At 34.4% G+C, this 6,425-nt stretch overlaps 1 long non-coding RNA gene across 1 annotated transcript; it reads right to left on the reverse strand.

Moving 5' to 3' along the window:
- Nucleotides 1-1,071: 1,071 nt before the first annotated feature.
- On the reverse strand, nucleotides 1,072-6,078 carry LOC106149028. The gene is made up of 2 exons (XR_001234930.1): nucleotides 5,179-6,078; nucleotides 1,072-2,336 (listed from the first exon to the last, which is right to left on the reverse strand). It is a non-coding gene; the product is annotated as an uncharacterized LOC106149028 (long non-coding RNA).
- Nucleotides 6,079-6,425: the final 347 nt, after the last annotated feature.

Consider the following 6,425-nt stretch of genomic DNA (forward strand, 5'->3'; position numbering starts at 1 on the left):
AATGACACCACAGGGATGCAATTACCAAAATCCAGACTGTGACAGTTAAATTTCTAATTTAAAAAAATGCAAGAAACATGATGTGGAGGCAAATCAATGGATTTAAAGAGAACTGAGAAGTATTTTCACCTATTGCAACATGTGGACTTTATTTAATTTGTGATTCAGGCATACTGCAGAAGAAATTGGATGACAACAATAAATATGTAAATAGTAGTTGGATATTTATGATACTATTATTTCCATCCCAGCACTCTGGGAGGCTGAGGTAGGAGGATCGCAAGTCAAAGCCCAGACTTGAGAATTTAGCAATTTAACGATACCCTGTTGAAAGGAAGAAAGAGACAAAAGAAGAAAGGAAAGAAAGAAGGAAAGAGAGAGAAAGAGAAAGAAAAATATATAAAGAAAGAAAGAAAGAGAGAAAGAGAAAGGCAGGCAGATAGACAAATAGGCAGGGGAGCATGCAGGCTAGGAATGTAACTTAGTATTAATGCCATGGATTAAATCCAGTACTGCAAAAAACGAAAAAAGTTATTTTTGGTTGTGACAACTGTATTATGATCTTTTAAAGAAATACTTCACTAGTTATAGCTGCAATTGCCTGATAAATGGTATTTACTTGAAAATAATTGGGGTAAAGTAAAAATGATTAGAGGTATAGCTAGTCATCTACCAATAATTGTTATAGTTGGGTAATGGGTATATATTGAGTTCACTATACTACTGTGTTTTTTGTATGAAAATGTCTATAAGGATTTTTTTAAAATTTTGGCAATTTACTATGTCTTATGAAAAACCAAAAGACGTTAGCCTTTTTAGTTTACAAATATATTTGTTCATATTCCAAGATGAGATATGAAGATACATCATAGAACAATTTTGATCATGCAGCTGGGCTAAAATCATACCCACTGCTATAATTGATGGTACTTTTTATATTTCAGCTGGTGATATATGAATCCGTAAACAGCTTGCTCCATAATTATACTGGCAGTAAAAGATGCTTGTTTGACTGTAACAAATTTCCCAAAGTAGTTTCATACTCAAAAAATTTGGCAACACTAATTTGACTAACATCTTTAAAACCTTTTTAATTGAGAAAAAGAGATGACAGAGGGATGAGGTAGAATGAACATAATAATCTAGACATGAAGGAAAGCTCTCTCAAGTCATGATGTATATTTGAGGGTAGGACTTATGATTCAACTACAGGTGAAACATGAATAAAGCTACAAAAAACCAAAATCACATGGTCATCTTTTTAAAAAAATGCCTTGTTATAAATGATGTGCTCCTTGTTAAGATTTCAAACACTCTCATTTGTAAATAAACAAAAAAGGAGAAAGAAAGAAGGAAGAGGAAGAAAGAAAGAAAGTTCTTAACATCAGTTTAAGAGAGTACACACGCAGTGGATTGGCAGAATGTTTTCTAGGGCTACACAGTATTTTAATCATTAATATATGATTCTCTCAAAAAATCAGAAGACCCAGAAACAATGTGTCTACATTTTCCAGTGCCCAAAACAGCTAGAGCTGAGTAGGAACTCCTCCCTTTAAGATGGAGTTTCACTTCTATCCACATGCACAAATGTACACACGCACATGGCAAATGCCTCACACTTGTGGCATCTAGCTTCTTTCATCGTTTAGTCTCTAAAAGCGTTTGAATTTGGGACCCCTATTATAGTCAGTGTAATAAGGTACTGTACTTCATTTTTTTATACGTCCTACACATTAGGAAATTTCAGTCATTTCAAACTTGATTAGTGTTAAGCACAGACAATAGTATTAGAATAAAATCAGGTCCATGCTCTGTATGTTTCACCTTAGTGCTGCCATGCTGTTTTATGTTACATTAACATGTTTTATAGAAATAATTCTTTTGTGTTTATTTGTACTCTTTCTCGTTCTCTCAGTTTTTATTGGTAAGCTTTGTATTTTTGCTTGCATGGCTGCTCATACACTAATATCTCTATGTCATATTCTCAGTAATTTTTCTACTCCTGGTGATGAGAAACATTGAAATTCACTAACAGTTTCTTCTTTACTCTTTTTCCATTCCCCACACCTCTGATCTGAAGTAGTATCTTTCAATTTTCTGGTAATAACTGTAAAGCAATTAACAAGCTTGATCTACTTTTAATTCCTGCATAATTCTCATCACTTTTCCCATGTTTTGATAGTTCCATATTATCAGAACATATAGCCAGTTCCATATTGTACTTTCCCCTTTAACTCCATTGTTGACTCTTAGTTCTCCAGGTCAATAAATATTTAATGCTCACACCAGTCCCTATGTTGATGTCTTCTGGTCATTTTGGTTGTTGGAGGTTCACTCTAGAAAATACAGAAAGGGGCATGGAAATAATATTTATTAATTTCTGGAATGTTCATCAGTTTCTCTGTGATCTTTATATACTTGTATGTCAGTATTCATGGGTGTAAATACCGCAGGTTGCATTTTCTTGTTTTGAGTGTGTTAAATATGTCAATCTATTATCTTCACCATGAAAGTTTGCTTTAAAAAGATCTGATGATAATTTATCATTTCTCTTGAAGTGATTTTTTTGTTGAGATATAAAGAGTATTTAGAATCTTTCCTTAAAGGTCAATAGTTTTACTAAAATATGTGTTGGTTTATGTCTCCAGGAGTAACATGTTCTTTACAACATGTATTTTCAAGGTTTTTGTTTTTTTTTTTTTTTTAATTTCAGGAAAATTCCCTTGAATCCTAGGTTTTTATTCTTTGTTTTCTTCCACAGCTCTGCTTCACCCCACCTTAGATAGATCTAGTATACTTATATAGGATCTTTGACTCTCTTCTATAACCCCTCTCAAATTCTTTCTATATCTTTCTCCTCTTTTAAATTTTGTTAACATTTTCTCCTTTTAATCCTCTATTTCTGTTAAAACATCATTTGTTTTTATTTGCTCTTGTGTTTTTTATTCTTTATGCTTTTCAAAAAGCTTTTACAAATTCTGTCCTGAGTTCTCTGTTTTAACCCATAAACTATTTACTTGAAAAAAGCACATTTATGGATGAGAAAAATTCTAGGATGGAATAGGTAATGGTAAAGCTACTACTTCCATAATGAATGTTTACCAGATGCATATTATATCTAAAAGCCAAGGCACTTACACTTTTAATTAAATGTCTGGAGGTAAAGAAAGAACCAAAGACTGGGGTGAAATCCATAAAAATCATTCTCTAATGCCTTGTACATCGCTGAAGGTTGTTTTACTTCTATAACTAGAGACAAATTATTATTTACGTGAATCTTTCTCCCAATGAGACTGTTTAGAACAACGACAATAGCCATTCCAGAAGAGGTATCCCATTGATAAATATGGAAAAATATCAGAACACCAAAGAGAAGGTGACACATACTGGCATAAAAACAGACATGAGGTAATTGGAATAGAAAAGATGCACAAGCAACCATAAGCATATTCAACTTTTGATCTTTGCCAAAGGGATCAAAAACAGACACTGGGCAGATGATAGCCTCATTAATAAATGGTGTTGGGAAAAATGGCTGTCCATGTGCAGAAGATTGACTCTAGGTCTGTATCTCTCATCATGTACTAAAATAAGATCAAAATGAATCAAGGAACTAAATATTAAAACAGCAACATTTCACCTACTGGAAGATAAAATAGGTAAAACTCTGGAAGTCGAAGGCGTAGGCAAAGACTTCTTGACCAGAACCTTATTTGCACAGCAAATAGTATCGAGAATCAACAAATGGGATCATGTCAAATTAAAAAGTTTCTGCACAGAAAAGGGAACAATCGAGGGAAAAGACAGCCTACACGATGGGAAAAAATTTTTGCCAGGTATACCCCAGATAGAGGACCAATATCTAGAATATATAAATAACTAAAAAAAAGGCAAACCCTCAAAGTAAAAGATTCAATCAAAAAAATAGGCAAGTGAAATTAATAGATACTTCACAGAAGAAGAAGAACAAATGGCTAATAAATACAGGAAGAAATGCTTAACATTGCTGGCTATTACAGAAATGCAAATTAAAACAACAATTAGGTTCCATCTTACCCAAAAAAGAACGTCATCATGAAGAAATCAATTAATAACAAATGCTGGCCAGACTGCAGGACTGTTGTTGGGAATGTAAACTAGTACAACCATTATGGAAATAAGTGTAGAGATTCCTCAAAAAACTAAATATACAAATTCCATTTGACCCAGCTAGTCTTCTAAATACTATCTTCCTAAAAGATTCAAAGCCATCATATTACAGTGATACTTGCATACCCATATAGCAGCACAACTCATAATGGCTCAGTCTTGGAAGTAAACCGTATGTCCATCAGCCGATGAATGGAATAAAGAAAATGGGAGTATTTATATATATTGGAGTTCTACTCTGCCATAAAGATAAATCTGAGTCATTTATAGGAAAATGGATGCACCTTGAGACCATAATGGTAAGTGAAATAACTCAGACACACAAACTTAAATATCACATGATTTCTCTTATTTGAGGCCTAAATTATAACGAAAGAGCAAAATAAAAGATAGGTAATAGGAAGTAGAGAGAGCTTTTTCAAATGGGAACAGGATCAAGAGACAGAGGGTGGTCGTGGGAAGGGAAAGGGGATGACAAAAGGAATTAAAATGTGTAATATACTTGCACCAACTCCACATAAAGAATGTGAACATTGTGTACTGTGATCGCTAATAAAAGTAAAAATTAAAAAGAAGAGAAAGTGACAAGAGAACCTTGTTCTTCCAAATAGCAAACGGTTTCATATTAGTAGAGCAATGAAATAAAGTCTACCTCCGAAAGGCTTACTCCCAGTATTTGCTTTAGGCATTCATGCCAACTACGGCTTCTCACGCTTCGGGCATGATTTTTTTTTTTTTGAGATAGGGTCTCGCTATGCAGTTCAGGCTGGACTTGAGCTCACTTTGTAGCCCAGGCTGGTCTCGAGCTCGCAACGATTCTCCTGCCACAGCCTCCTAAGTGCTGAGATCACAGGCGTGCGCTGGGCATGATTTTTGGCCTCGCAAACTCACTGGCTTATTACAGTACTGGAAACTTATTTTGTAATCTCCATCATGGATTTCAACACTGTGAGATATTTGGATAGGTAGATCTCCCGATCATTTTAGACATCATTTTTTTGTTGGCAACTTTTTTTTTTTTTTTTGTACCTGGAATCAAACTCACGACCTCGCACTTCCCAGGCAGGCACTGTTCCGCTGACTGTATCCCCAGCGTTTTGTTGGCAACTTTGAATATAGGGATCACTTTCTGCATGTCAGATTTTACTCTCAGGATGTCCCCATTCCTGGAATGAACAATCATTAGGAGTTAATACAAATCTCCAACAACTGGTGATTCCAGCAACACACAGAACCTGGTTCTGTCTTTTATCCATGCTGAGTCCGTGTTGATTAAGTAGGTCTGTAATAGTCATTTCTGGCTCAGACTTTCAAACTTTCTTAATTTATCAAGTTGGACATCTGAGTTTCTTTCTACTATAGTCTGCACTTCTTTCTTGGCATAATGTTCTGTAAGCCTTACTATTTTTGTTTACACAGGACAAGCCTTCTCAATGTTCTACCTTCCTTTGCTCTTATTTCTTCTGCTTTATTAGCTTCTTGCTCAACGAAAGCTACCATATGTTTAATCTGCTATTACATGTCTGCTCTACTAAAAGCCAGGCAGAGGTGAAGCACGTCTAGAGAATGACAGGCTCAAGTTGCAGTTTGAAAGTCAGGATGAAAGAGATGTTTGAGAGAAATTTAACTAATGTGTCATTTTTTTGCTTATAACACTGAATTCTGTTTCTGCTATCACTCATTTTTTAATTTTTCTAATGCCGGTTTATTATTCTCTTGTGGCTTCAATATTTATCATAATTTCTTTAAACTTTTTTTGTTTCCCTTGTTTTGAAATATTACATTTTATAGTTTACTTTTTGTTGGCAATTGTGAAGCATTCTAGTCCACTTTATGTGGGTTTTATTCTGCCCACTATTGTTCTGTTTCTTATAATAATTTTGGATAAAATATATCCAAATTTTTTGTATTGTTTATTTTGAAACAAAAGCTATTTTTTTCTACATTTTTATAATGGGAAAGAGGCTTCAAAGGTATAGATTTTATAGATTTCCTGTTCTAGGACTTGTCTTCTGTTGATTTGCAGGAACAAGAAAAAAAAAATGTATAGTTTCTTTCAGAGATCTGCCTCTCATTGTCTTTTTTATTCAAGGAAATCAATCGATCTTTCAGTAAAGGAAAATAGATTTGAAACCAAGAATATCATAGTGGGTGAATGGCATAGGAGTGATATTTTATTTTATTTTATTTTTTGGAGGGGGGTTTCCGGTATTGGGAACCGAACTCATGACCTTGCACTTGCCAGGCAGGCACTGTGCCGCTGAGCTAATTCCCCA

This window comes from Chinchilla lanigera, unplaced genomic scaffold (genome assembly GCF_000276665.1).
Source record: "Chinchilla lanigera isolate Chin_1 unplaced genomic scaffold, ChiLan1.0 scaffold00003, whole genome shotgun sequence".
Classification (NCBI taxonomy): domain Eukaryota; kingdom Metazoa; phylum Chordata; class Mammalia; order Rodentia; family Chinchillidae; genus Chinchilla; species Chinchilla lanigera.